We start from the raw sequence: 14074 nt of genomic DNA, 5'->3' as shown, positions 1-14074 counted from the left end.
CTTTTTCTTCTCTGATTGCTGTGGCTAGGACTTCCAAAACTATGTTGAAAAATAGTGGTGAGAGTTCACTTGTCTTGTTCCTGATCTTTGAGGAAATGCTTTCAGATTTCCACCATTGAGAATGATGTTTGCTGTGGGTTTGTCATATATGGCCTTTATTGTGTTGAGGTAGGTTCCCTCTATGCCCACTTTCTAGAGAGTTTTTATCATAAATGGTGTTGAATTTTGCAAAAGCTTTTTCTGGGCTTCCCTGGTGGCGCAGTGGTTGAGAGTCCGCCTGCCGATGCAGGGGACACGGGTTCATGCCCTGGTCCAGGAAGATCCCACATGTCATGGAGCGGCTGGGCCCGTGAGCCACGGCTGCTGAGCCTGTTCGTCTGGAGCCTGTGCTCCACAATGGGAGAGGCCACAGCAGTGAGAGGCCCGCGTACCGATGGAAAAAAAAAAAAAAGCTTTATCTGCATCTATTGAGATGATCATATGGTTTTTATTCTTCAATTTGTTAATATGGTGTATGACATTGATTGATTTGCGTATATTGAAGAATCCTTGCATCCTTGGGATAAATCCCACTTGATCATGGTGTATCATGCTTTTAATGTGTTGTTGGATTCTGTTTGCTAGTATTTTGTTGAGGATATTTGCAACTATATTCATCAGGGATATTGGTGTGTAATTTTCTTATTTTGTAGTATCTTTGTCTGGTTTTGGTATCAGGGTGATGGTGGCCTCATAGAATGAGTTTGGGAGTGTTCCTTCCTCTGCAATGTTTTGGAAGAGTTTGAGAAGGTTAGATGTTAGCTCTTCTCTAAATGTTTGAAAAAATTCACCTGTGAAGACATCTGGTCCTGGACTTTTGTTTACTGGAAGATGTTTAATCACAGTGTCAATTTAATTACTTGTGATTGGTCTGTTCATATTTTCTAGTTCTTCCTGGTTCAGTCTTGGAAGCTTATACCTTTCTAAGAATTTGTCCATTTCTTCCAGGTTGTCCATTTTATTGGCATAGAGTTGCTTGTAGTAGTCTATTAGGATGCTTTGTATTTCTGCGGTGTCTGTTGTAACTTCTCCTTTTTTCATTTCTAGTTTTATTGATTTGAGTCCTCTCCCTCTCTTTCTTGATGAGTCTGGCTAACGTTTTATCAATTTTGTTTATCTTCTCAACAAACCAGCTTTTAGTTTTATTGATATTTGCTGTTGTTTCTCTGTTTCTATTTCATTTATTTCTACTCTGATCTTTATGATTTCTTTCCTTAACTTTGGGTTTTGTTTGTTCTTCTTTCTCTAGTTCCTTTAGGTGTAAAGTTAGATTGTTTATTTGAGATCTTTCTTGTTTCTTGAGGTATAGCTTGTATAGCTATAAATTTCCCTCTTAGAACTGCTTTTGCTGCCTCCCATAGGTTTTGGATCATCGTGTTTTCATTGTCATTTGTCTCTAGGTATTTTTTGATTTGCTCTTTGATTTCTTCAGTGATCAATTGTTTATTTAGTAAGGTATTGTTTAGCCTCCATGTGTTTCTGTTTTTTAATTTTTTTCCCCTGTAATTGATTTCTAATCTCAAAGCATTGTGGTCTGAAAAGATGCTTGATATGATTTCAATTTTCTTAAATTTACTGAGACTTGATTTGTGACCCCAGATGTGATCTATCCTGGAGAATGTGCCATGCGCACTTGAGAAGAAAGTGTAATCTGCTGTTTTTGGATGGAATGTCCCATAAATAAAAATTAAATCTTTCTAGTCTATTGTGTCATTTAAAGCTTGTGTTTCCTTATTAATTTTCTGTTTAGATGATCTGTCCATTGGTGTAAGTGAGGTGTTAAAGTCCCCCACTATTATTGTGTTACTGTCGATTTCCCTTTTATAGCTGTTAGCAGTTGCCTTATGTATTGAGGTGCTCCTATGTTGGGAGCATATATGTTTATAATTGTTATATCTTCTTCTTGGATTGATCTCTTGATCATTATGTAGTGTCCTTCCTTGTCTCTTGTAACAGTCTTTATTTTAAAGTCTGTTTTATCTGATATGAGTATAGCTACTCCAGCTTTCTTTTGATTTCCATTTGCATGGAATATCTTTTTCCATCCCCTCACTTTCAGTCTGTATGTGTCCCTAGGTCTGAAGTGGTCTCTTGTAGACAGCATGTACATGGGTCTTGTTTTTGTATCCATTCAGTGAGCCTGTGTCTTTTGGTGGGAGCATTTAATCCATTCATATTTAAGGTAATTATCAATATGTAAATTCCTGTTACCATTTTCTTAATTGTTTTGGGTTTGTCTCTGTAGGTCTTTTTCTTCTCTTGTGCTTCCCACTTAGAGAACTTCCTTTAGCATTTGTTGTAGAGCTGGTTTGTTGGTGCTGAATTCTTTTAGCTTTTGCTTGTCTGTAAAGCTTTTGATTTCTCCATGGAATCTGAATGAGATCCTTGCCGGGTAGAGTAATCTTGGTTGTAGGTTCTTCCCTTTCATCTCTTTAAATATGTCATGCCACTCCCTTCTGGATTGTAGAGTTTCTGCTGAGATATCAGCTCTTAACCTTATGGAAGTTCCCTTGTATGTTATTTGTTGTTTTTCCCTTGCTGCTTTCAATAATTTTTCTTTTTCTTTAGTTTTTGCCAATTTGATTAATATGTGTCTTTGTGTGTTTCTTCTTGGGTTTATCCTGTATTGGGTTCTCTGTGCTTACTGGATTTGGGTGGCTATTTCCTTTCCCATGTTAGAGACCTTTCCGATTATAATGTCTTCAAATATTTTCTCGGGTCCTTTTTCTCTCTATTCTCCTTCTGGGACCCTTATAATGCGAATGTTGTTGCATTTAATGTTGTCCCAGAGGTCTCTTAGGCTGTCTTCATTTATTTTCATTCTTTTTTCTTTTTTCTGTTCCGCAGCAATGAATCCCACCATTGTGTCTTCCAGGTCACTTTTCCGTTCTTCTGCCTCAGTTAGTCTGCTATTGATTCCTTCTAGTGTAGTTTTCATTTCATTATTGTAATCTTCTTCTCTGTTTGTTTGTTCTTTAATTCTTCTAGGTCTCTGTTAAACATTTCTTGCATCTTCTCAATCCTTGCCTCCATTCTTTTTCCAAGGTCCTGGATCATCTTCACTATCATTATTCTGAATTTTTTTCCTGGAAGGTTGCCTATCTCCATTTAGTTGTTTTTCTGTGGTTTTAACTTGTTCCTTCATCTGGTGCATAGCCCTCTGCTTTTTCATCTTGTCTATCTTTCTGTGACTGTGGTTTGTGTTCCACAGGCTGCAGGACTATAGTTTTTCTTGCCTCTGCTGTCTGCCCTCTGATGGATGAGGCTATCTAAGAGGCTTGAGCAAGTTTCCTGATGGGAGTGACTGGTGGTGGGTAGAGCTGTTTTCAGTAGTTTTTAACACTATTAAAATTAGCTTTTTTTGCATTTATTTGCTTATCTTTGCCTAATTATGCTCACCATTCTTTCTTTTCTTTCAGGCAAGGTATTTCTTCTGGGATCATTTGCCTTTTTAGTTAAGTACAAATACTTAACACTTAATACTTTTAGACAAATACATGTGTGAGTGTGTCCTTTAAGAAATTCTTTTGTTTTTGTTTTTGTTTTTTTTTTGGCGGTACGCAGGCCTCTCACTGTTGTGGCCTCTCTTGTTGCAGAGTACAGGCTCCGGATGCGCAGGCTCAGCGTCCATGGCTCACGGGCCCAGCCGCTTCGTGGCATGTGGGAATCTTCCTGGACCGGGGCACAAACCCGTGTCCCCTGCATCGGCAGGCGGACTCTCAACCACTGCGCCACAAGGGAAGCCCTGTTTTAGGTTTTTGCATTTATTTTTTGGAATGACTAATAATAAATTTGTTTTGCCTTTGTTCTTGAAAGACATACAATTATACTTGTCAGTAATTTATCCCTTGGAACTTTAAAATCATTATTCTACTGCTTCTGTATTGCATTGTTGTCATTGAGAAGTTATATTCTAAGTGTCATTCTTTCTTTGGTTATTTACTTTCCTCTTGGTCTGGGCTTCTTATAAGAATCTTTTGTGTTGTACAGTTTGCCTATGATGTGTATGTATTTCTTTGTGTTTATCCACTTTGGGATAAATGTGGCTACCTAAATCAGAAAATTGGCATCTTTAATTCTAGAAATTTCTTAACAATCATGTTCGGGAATATTCCCTCTTCCCCATTATTTTTTATTCTTTATGGAAGTCTGATGAAATGTACCTCAACCCTTCTTTCTAAATTGTTCACACTTTTCTCCTTTGTACTGCATTCTTCGTAATTTCTTCATATTTATATTGTACTTCACTAATTCTCTCTTCAGCTGTATCTAAAATGCTATCTCATGGTTATTACACACACACACACACACACACACACTCATATGCAGGCACACCATACATATCCAGAAATTCTATTCATTCTTCTTTGAAATATGATGACTGGTTATCTCTAATGTTCCTTAGTAATATCTGTGTAATCCTCTTATTTCTTAATACAGTATCTACAATCTTTGAGGGTCTGATTCTGACATCTGTTTCTCTTGCTGAACCTCACTAGTGTCAGCTCACATTCACTGGGTATATAATGTGAGAATTCTTGGAGTTCTGAACAGAGGTTTTCTTTTGCTTATGTTAGGTGAGTACTTAGGTTTTGGGAGAACACATGAGTAACATGACATCACATGAGTAACATGACATCAAGTCCACACTTCCCATAAAGGCTGGCTTGTCGTTCTCAGCACAGACTTTTTCCTCCCTCAAGTGAGACCCATTGCTGAAAGAAATTAATTTCTTTAGTCTCTCACTTTGCAGAGTAGCTGTCCCACCCCAGTCTACTGTTTCTCTGTGGTGGTTGTCGTCACAGAGTTCTTTCTTTACTCGGGACACTCCTACCACACCCCTGGGATCTGCCTCCTTTCCCCCAAGTATATGTGATCTAAGCTCTACGCCTCTGAGCATTGGCAGAAGCACATGGCAGATGCCAACTACCTTCTCTCTGTAGGCATGATTTCCCCTTAATCTTGGCCTTTGAGGAGCTCCCTTACTTTCTTGCCCGTTCAGTTATGGGCTCTTTAAGTGATATTTTAAGAGGATTTCAGGGTACATGTTCCATTATATTGTTAGAAAGGTAAGTCCCACTTTCAGTACTCTGAATTGCTCATTTGATAGCATCTAGTACATTCTTTTATAAATGTCAATTAACTGTTTTATCTATTGCAGTTGATCAAGCTCATCCTGGGGGCAGGAACGGTTTCTTTCCATGTACTAATTTATCCAGTCAGGAAGTATTATTCAGTTTCTATTAGTAACTCTGCACTGATGTGTTGTTAGTTGTTGTATATAAAAAGGTGGTCTAAATTGAAATGGTCTGACAATATAAAAATAATAAAAGCTAATGTTTGTTGAATCATTTCTAGTTCAACAAATGGCCAGTTTTTCTGATAAGTGTTTTATGTTTATTGTCTCATATTAATCTTCACAATTACCCAATGAGTTTGCCATTATTGCTATTGAATATTTCCTTCCAAAGATGAGAAAATGGAGGGTTAAAAGAGACTTGAATATAATAAGAGAGTGCTGATTATTAGATAAGCTGGTCATGCCACAGTTTTTAAAATTTAAAATAATCTTTCTATTGAATTCTTTTAATGGTTGCCTGGTGCTGGAGACTCACCATTATACACAGTTTCAGAGGTTCACTTGAACTCATGTAAAGTGCGGAGACATCCTTGAGGTGGACCCAGTCGTAGGCTCTAGATTATATCCTGGATCAAAGAGTAAGTAACTCCAGGCAAGAGCACCATTCCAATCATAGCATGAAACCTTTTGCAAAAAGGATCAAACCTCGGTTATTTTACATGTATCAGAATTTTTAACTGAGTCATATCTTTGGACACCTACTTGATTTATCTCATCATATAAATTCTGAGAAAATGAAGAAGACATATTGGTTATGCCATTAATGGTATGGGTTCTTCATACATATCATGCAGTGACAATAAATCTCTATGCAGTATGTAGTTGCATGTAATTTTATTAACAACATCCTTTCAGCAGCAACTTGTACTTTGTTCAGCCTCACTTGTGGTTCACATTTAAAGGCCTCCCACTCCTCTTAGTCTACCTTATTTTAGGTTCTAACCTCTTTCATCCTTTGTTTTTTGCACTTGCTTATCTTTCTTGGCAGCTGAGACAACTACCTGGCCGCCTGTTATTCTCACTCATGGCCTGCTGTGCGATGAGCTGCAGCATGAGAAGTTCCTGGGGGTAGCAATGGGAAATTTTCCATTCCATTTTCCTGCACCCCTGGCCTCTAGGCATACACAACACTCTCTTTCTGACGTTATCCTTCCCTGTTGCTTGTAAATGCTCTATTCTGATGATTTCTTTTTTTTTTTTCCTGAGTCAGTTCCATCCCAAGTGTATTTGTTTCATATTGGATTCCTCCTTCTTTTTTCTTTTTCTTTCTTTTACTAAACACTTTAAAAAGTTTTGGCTGTGAATTTTCAAGAGTAGTCTATAAAACCCTACAATGGATGCTTCAGGGATTTTTAGTAGAGCATGAGCTCAGCAGGAAAAGTAATCTTATCAGGATGTTTCATGTTATAATTTCTCACTTTGTTTTAGAAAGACAGTACACCCAGGAAAAAACACATTGTTCATTTGCAAACGGAGCCATCAGCTGTTCTAGAAGGAAATTATGGTACAAGTAAATAGACAAAAAGAGTGTCAGAGGAAAAGTCACCCTGAGGAACATTTTGAGTAGTGCAGAGAGCACAGGTGCTGTTCTGACTTTCATCAGCTCTGATCAGACAGTGATTCCTGCACACCTTGAAGGCAGAGAAGGAAGCCTGTTGTGCCCAAGGCTCACAACTGCTGGAAATCCCACAGAAGAGTGGGTTTTGGATGGATCTTAGGCTTGTGATAATTACAGACTGACAACTGCATGAGTCATAACTTCTTAGTCACATTAAAACTCCATCTAAGTCAAGTTGAAAATAAAAGAAAGCTCTATTTTTCCCACATGAAAAAGTAAAAGTGGTTTCCAACATTAACGACCATATAGCTCCTACAATGATGCATAGGCTGTTGTCAGGCTTCTCTCAGTTCTTCAGAAAAACATCTCACAATCAACGTAAAACCAACAGAATGCAGAGAAATGAGTTAAACCATCCCTAGAATATGTGCAGTGTGTGCTGAAGAGAGAAGAAAAGAATAATAGGAATATGCCCAATATGCACGATTACTCCAATACTGTCAAAAGTGAATTTTAAAAGTACTGGTCTTTAGAAACATGAATACCTGAAAGTTAAAGAAAAGCCAAGTAAAAAGTATCAACATTTCTGAGTATTTAAATCTGATTCTTTTAACAACTTTATGCAGTATCAGTGCCTTTTGCTTTCCTTGAAGACATTACTGATGGATTCTCTCATTTCACTCCACAACCTCTGACAGCATTTTTCTTTATTTTTATGATGTCCTATGTATTTAAAAGAAGTTCACCAAAGATTTCCGTGTGCAAATTCAGGCCTCTTGAAAAAGAGTATGTCCTAGTTACTGCCTGTGCACTGCTCTGCATTAGTAATAATTATGCAAATGAACTTTAGAACCACCCACATCCACTTCTAACATGAAACTCTCTCTGTACAGTAGGACTAAAATTCAGAGATTAAATATATCTGTACTAGTGCTGGACTTTTAAAATTTAAATTGGGATATTTTGGCTTTTGAAGTGGCAATCATATATTTTATAAAAGTATTACTTAGTGGGATGGTATACTGTCTTTTATTTTCCTATTCTCTTCATTAAAAATATTAAATGCATGGGCAAGCCTCCATAGAAATTCACCTGTCTCTATCCTTTTCCCTCTTTTATCAGTGACCATACAATCAAAAAGCCGAAAAGTAAAGAATGAATTGCAGAATCACCAGCTGGAATGTGTCTTAAAGGTAACTGAATTTATTCCTGGCTTTTATCCCAAGTAGCATTTTGCTTACATTTTTATTTGTAACAATTCTTTTATTCTGCCTGAAATTATGGTTAGTTTCATCCTCATTTATCTGCTTCAGTATACTGAAATCTCATTGAGGAAATTGGGTTTTTAGCTGTTTTTGAATGTCTTCTCATGCTTAGCACATAATTGATGCTCAAGAATTATTTGTCAAGTGAAATCTAAGGAACATCGGTTTTGATCCTGTTTTTTAAAAACTTCCAGAGAAAATAATCAGAAACAAACCCAAGAAAGGAGTGAAAATGATTTTGAAGTGATTTATGCTGGAGTTGTCCATTACCTCTATTCCTGTCCTTCTTAGAACTAAAGAAATTAGCTGATGGTCTGGTGTTGAGGATTCTAAGCCTGGATTTGTGTCCTGTATCCACCAATCCCTAGCTGTCCCACCATGAGCAAGTCACTAAACTTCTCTAGGACCCATTGTTTGCACCCCTAAGATGGTGATAATAATAGTTACCTTCCTCATATGTTTTCCTAATGATTGAATATGATGCAAACACAAAGTATTTAGCAGTGTTTGAGATGTAGTAACACTCACTCATTAATTGTTGGCTATCATCATTACCATCATCATTATCATCATCATTACCATCAAACTGGATTACCACAATCAATAGTTTCAAATATAATATTTAATTCCTTAATTCCTTTCTGTTCCATTAACCTTGAATCAAACCATTTTTTTGTTTTGTTCTTGTCACTTGCCCTTTGAATGCTATTAATCCTACCATTTAACATTGTACTGGAGGTGGTAGCCAAAGCAATAAGGCAAGAAATTGAGTTGGAAAGGTAGAGAAAAAAGTTGACATGACTGATGGATTTGATCATCTATAAACAATAAATCCAAGATAATATAAAACTATCTATTAAAACTAATTAGGAAATTCAGCAAGGTGGCAGGATATAAGACCAATATATAAAAAGTAGTAGTGTTTCTATTCAGCAGCAATAGCTAAATACAAAATGAAATAGAAAAAAGACACTATGGCAACAAAACATTTAAGTTTCCAGGCATAAATATAACAAAACATGCAGGTGTCTGTGATATTTATTGTTATTCTCAGGAGACCAGAATGAATGGCAAGTTAGGTCAAATGCATGGATAGGAAAACACAGTATTATTCAGATAATAGTTCTTTCAAATTTTAAAATAAATTTTGTTAATTTCCAAGCAAACTATAAGTGGTTTTTATTGGAGAGGGGGTAGATTAAGAGAGTGATTTAATTATCTTATAGAAGAGTACCAGTGCCAAGACTACTAGAAAAAAGAAAACAAAGGAGGGAAGAGTTGCCTTACCAGATGTTTTAAATATACAGTAATCAAGAATATTGGTGGGCACAAGGATAGACAAAAAGTAGATCTGTACAAAAGCACAGAGAGCCCAGAAGCCTACTCATAGGTATATACACACATGGATCTTGTTACATCATGAGGAGGCATTACAAATTAGCAAGGAAAATAGGAAAATGGACAGTGATGATATTGGGAGTATTGGGACAACTTCCTTTGCAGATAAAAACAACATAAAATTACTTGAAAATGTAGAGTATCCTTATTATATCAGAGCAAGAAAGGGTTTTTTGTATAAGACACAGAACATAGACGATAAAAAATTAATGAATTCACTATATCAAAATATGAAACTTCTTTACAATAAAAGACATCACAATGCTAAAAGTAAAGTACCTGAAACATATATATGTTAGCAAATATAATGTGGTAAATATTTAGAATATATAACATCATTTAGAAAAATAAATACGAGAAATGGGTAAGGATGAGGACAGGAAATTCCCTAAGCAGGAAGCCTGAATGGCAATTAATGATGCTTATGAAAAGATGCTCAATTTTGTAACCAAGGCAGTGAAGCAAAACAAGGAAGCAGAGCCATTTCCTGTGATCAGAAGTGGAAAAAAATTAAAACATTTGACAACATCAAGTGTTGGTAAGAATGAGAGGAAATTGAAAATCTTATATGTCCCTGGTGGAAGTGAAAATTGTCAACCCAGTTTGAAGTGCAACTTATCAATATCTAGTAAAGTTAAAAGTGAAGCGTGAATAACCTAATAATTACACTTCTAGATACAGACCTTAGAGAAACTCCAGCACCTGGTAGCAGAGACATGTTTAAGAATATTTGTTTACAGCATTGTCTCTAATAGTGAAAAAATTAGAAACACTAAATCTCATGGATAAATAATGGTATAGTCATATTAGGAACCACTATGTATGTAAGGTATCTATCTATTTATACTGTATAAATACATATAGTGTAGCTATATATGGAAAGACCTCAAAAACATATTTATCCAAAAGAGACTATAAAGTAATGCTTTATCTAAAGAAAGAGAAGACCCAGTTGCAGCTGAGATTGATACAGGAGCTAGCAAATCACATCTAGTTAGACAAAGGTTAGATATGCTCATAACTTAATCATATAATCTGATATAGCTTATATGACATTTTCAAACTGGTGAAATAATGGTAGTATGAAAGGGAAAAAAGAGACAAGGCATTTTACCTCAGAACACAGATATTAAACAGACCTTAGTAAAATTGAATTTAAAGGTAAAATGAATTTCATGCAGTTCACATAAACTTCAAAAAATGTCTCTGCCAGCTCTGTTAAAATGCCACCGTGTCTTCCTCCAGTCCTCATAAATCACAATCTGATGTGCACCCCTGATACCCAGATTTTGGCCTATTTTTCCATAAAAGGAACCAGGGCTCCTTGAAGAGGAATTGATTCCCTGTGACAGGGTAGGGAAGATAAAGTTGTACTTGAAATGTGTAGCTCTTACCAGAGAGTGAGAATGCTTTCAAAGATGTCTGCAGACAGTACTATGGAGGAAAGTGCCTTCAGGGGTTGTGACAATCAGAGGACAAGAAAAGAAAATAAAGGCACAAGTTTATAATATAATTACTCAAAATAGACATAAGTATATAGAAACAGAGGCATCTATGGGTTTCCAACAATGTCTACAGAAAATAGGTATATCAACAGAAACTATGTAAGTATATTGTATTTTATTTTCATCGGTCCCACTAGGAAAAATCAGAGGGTAAAAATTTAAGGAGGAAGCTTTTGTCAAAAAGTTGAGTATGAGATGCTAAGAAAAAATGGGTAAGGGTGACCATTAAGAAATGCCCATGGGGGCTTCCCTGGTGGCGCAGCGGTTGAGAGTCCGCCTGCTGATGCAGGGGACATAGGTTTGTGCCCCGGTCCGGGAAGATCTCACATGCCGCGGAGCGGCTGGGCCTGTAAGCCATGGCCACTAAGCCTGCGTGTCCAGAGCCTGTGCTCCGCAACGGGAGAGGCCACAGCAGTGAGGGGCCTGCGTACTGCAAAAAAAAAAAAAAAAAAGAAATGTCCATGGGATGCATTGTGAGAAAGCTTTTCTCAGTAACAGGCCAATTGACACCTAGCAGCAGACCCCATCCCAATAATCACTGGCTCTGTGGGACCATATAAGAAGGAACATTTAAGTTCCTATGTTTTGGTCTCAAATTTCTGGCTAATAATCTAAATCTATAAACATATTGAGGTCCTAATTCTATTGGTACAATCTGTAAACTTAATCTCTAACCAAATAGCCACCTTGAGATGGTCATTTTGTTTCCTTGACAAATAAATTATGCAGATGATAAAGAAACAAACCAGGGCTTCCCTGGTGGCACGTGGTTAAGAATCCACCTGCCAATGCAGGGGACAGGGGTTCAAGCCCTGATCTGGGAAGATCCCACATGCCGCAGAGCAACTAAGCCTGTGAGCCACAGCTATTGGGCCTGCACTCTACAGCCCATGAGCCATAACTACTGAGTCTGTGTGTCACAACTACTGAAGACTGCGTGCCTACCGCAGTGAGAAGCCTGAGCGCCACAACGAAGAGTAGCCCCTGCTCACCGCAACCAGAGAAAAGCCCACACGCAGCAATGAAGACCCAACACGTCCAAAAAAAAAAAAGAAACCAAATTCAGCATCAATTTTATATTCAGTGCAAGTGTAGTAATGACTTGTAATCACTTTGTTAATGTGTATTTGTGCTGCTTTTTAAAGGGTAGCATGTAAAGCAGGGGTCCCCAATCCCCTGGCCTCGGACTGGTACCAGCTGGTGGCCTGTTAGGAGCCGGGCCGAACAGCGGGAGGTGAGCAGCAGGTGAGCAAGCGAAACTTCATCTGCCGCTCCCCATTGCTCACATTACCACCTGAACCACACCACACTCCCCAGGTCTGTGGAAAAGTTGTCTTCCACGAAATTGGTTCCTGGTGCCAAAAAGTTTGGGGACCGCTGATGTAAAGGAATCTGACAAAAAGGATTTGAGATTTTAATTGAAATACTCAGGAATTTTTAACTTAACTTTATGATCAATATTTAGATGCTCAAGGCAATCTGACTTCTTAGAACCATGCATTTAGATTTATTGTATGTATAAGCAACATTTGAGTGCTTGGGAAGATTTTTTTTTTTGGATTCCTTATGAGTATTTGAAAGTCTGACTTCCTGGATATTTTAAAGTGCTAGAAAGAATCAGCTATATCATATTTGTGGTTTTATTTAAAAACATTTAGGACAGTTTGCTTAAATTTTCTGTAAATATTTTAAAGTATTTACTGTACCAAATGCATAAATAAATTGAATATTAATTCAGGACCAAATACAGGCTAGTATTTTAATTTATTCACAAAATTGCTGGTTTTAGAAAATAGATTTATAAATTTACTTTGTAATCTTATGAAAAGCTAGGCTTTAAAATTAACTCTATTAAACAGGATATTAATTTAAAGTCTGTGTACAAAAGCCACTTCCCCACAAGATATTAAAAAGTCAATTGACTAGGTTAAATGAAAAAAGCAAGTTATAGAAAATAATATACCTTATGATGTAATTTTTATAAATGAAGAAAAATTAAAAATTTCATGTATTATACATGGATTACCATACAGAGAGCAATAAAAACTATGAAAATGTGAACTGAAGAGTGGAATACAGCAGACATCAAATTTTAGTGAGATTTAAATTGTCAGAAAATCTAAGATGATCATAACAACATGTTAATATTTATTTATTTGTGGCATTTATGTTGGTAATTATTTTACTATCCATTGTGTTTTTAATTTTTCTCAATTAAAATATCTCTAATGTAAAGATTCAAGTCATATTACACTAAGAACCCAAGGGACAAATAATATAGTGAATTGGACAGAAACTTGGGCTATTTAAGTAGATTAATTGTGAGGATAATGACTGAATAATTAAAATTATAAAAGAAAACATTTGCATTTAAAACAAAACAACTTAAGGCTGAAAGAAGCAAAATTTGAATGAAAAAAAAGAGAAAAGAATGAAGTTTCTGCCAAGATGTCTCACACATTGTGACTGATCTGAACAAACAACCTGAGATTTGTTGTGTTCTTTCAAGTAAAGTAGACAAAATAATGTGCATTTGAGGAGAATAATAGTTGGTGATGGAATATGTTTCCAATAAAACCTGGAAATAAATCATAAAAGTCTGCAGTAGAAACTCCAACAAGGAGAAAAGTTTATTTGCCAAAATCTAAGTGAAATGGTTGTTGATGTATTTCTGTGATATCGATGACATTATTCATGGAGAATTCGTAGTATTGGGTAAAATACTCAATTAAATTCACTGTGATGAGAAATCATGATGCATCTGAAAGATTCTGTGTAAAACAAAACCAGGGGATTGCGGTGTGTGTGTGTGTGTGTGTGTGTGTGTGTGTGTGTGTGTGTGTGTCTGCCTTCACTACGCTGACGTTGTCCTATGGTCTTTTGGTAAAAGAGTTTCTGTGCAAATGTTGTAGTATCTGCCTTAATCTCCCACCTTATGCATAAAACAAGGTTCTGAAAGCTTTCAAGGCTGCTTCTAAACGTGAAATCCATCTCTAATGGACAAGGACTTTCCATCAATGAAGACTGTCAAGGGAATGTGCAATTCCAGCGCCAGGTCCCCCAGGACTTTCACAGATGGCAGCATTATTGGCAGAACTATACATAGCGCTATTTAAAGAAAATACAAATTGACTGTAAGCCCTGCTATGTTTTTTTGAGAAATCTGTGA

The 14074-nt window shown here is 36.6% G+C and overlaps 1 protein-coding gene across 5 annotated transcripts in view; it reads right to left on the bottom strand.

Moving 5' to 3' along the window:
* Positions 1 to 14074, bottom strand: part of KCNQ5 (potassium voltage-gated channel subfamily Q member 5) — a 577457-nt gene that overhangs the window by 301850 nt on the left and 261533 nt on the right. The gene's annotated exons all lie outside the window — the stretch shown is intronic.

Source organism: Monodon monoceros, unplaced genomic scaffold (genome assembly GCF_005190385.1).
Source record: "Monodon monoceros isolate NGI ecotype Baffin Bay Population unplaced genomic scaffold, NGI_Narwhal_1 Super_Scaffold_15, whole genome shotgun sequence".
NCBI classification, from domain to species: Eukaryota; Metazoa; Chordata; class Mammalia; order Artiodactyla; family Monodontidae; genus Monodon; species Monodon monoceros.
Note: the sequence above shows the minus strand (reverse complement) of the source record. Positions and strands in the feature narration are given on the sequence as shown.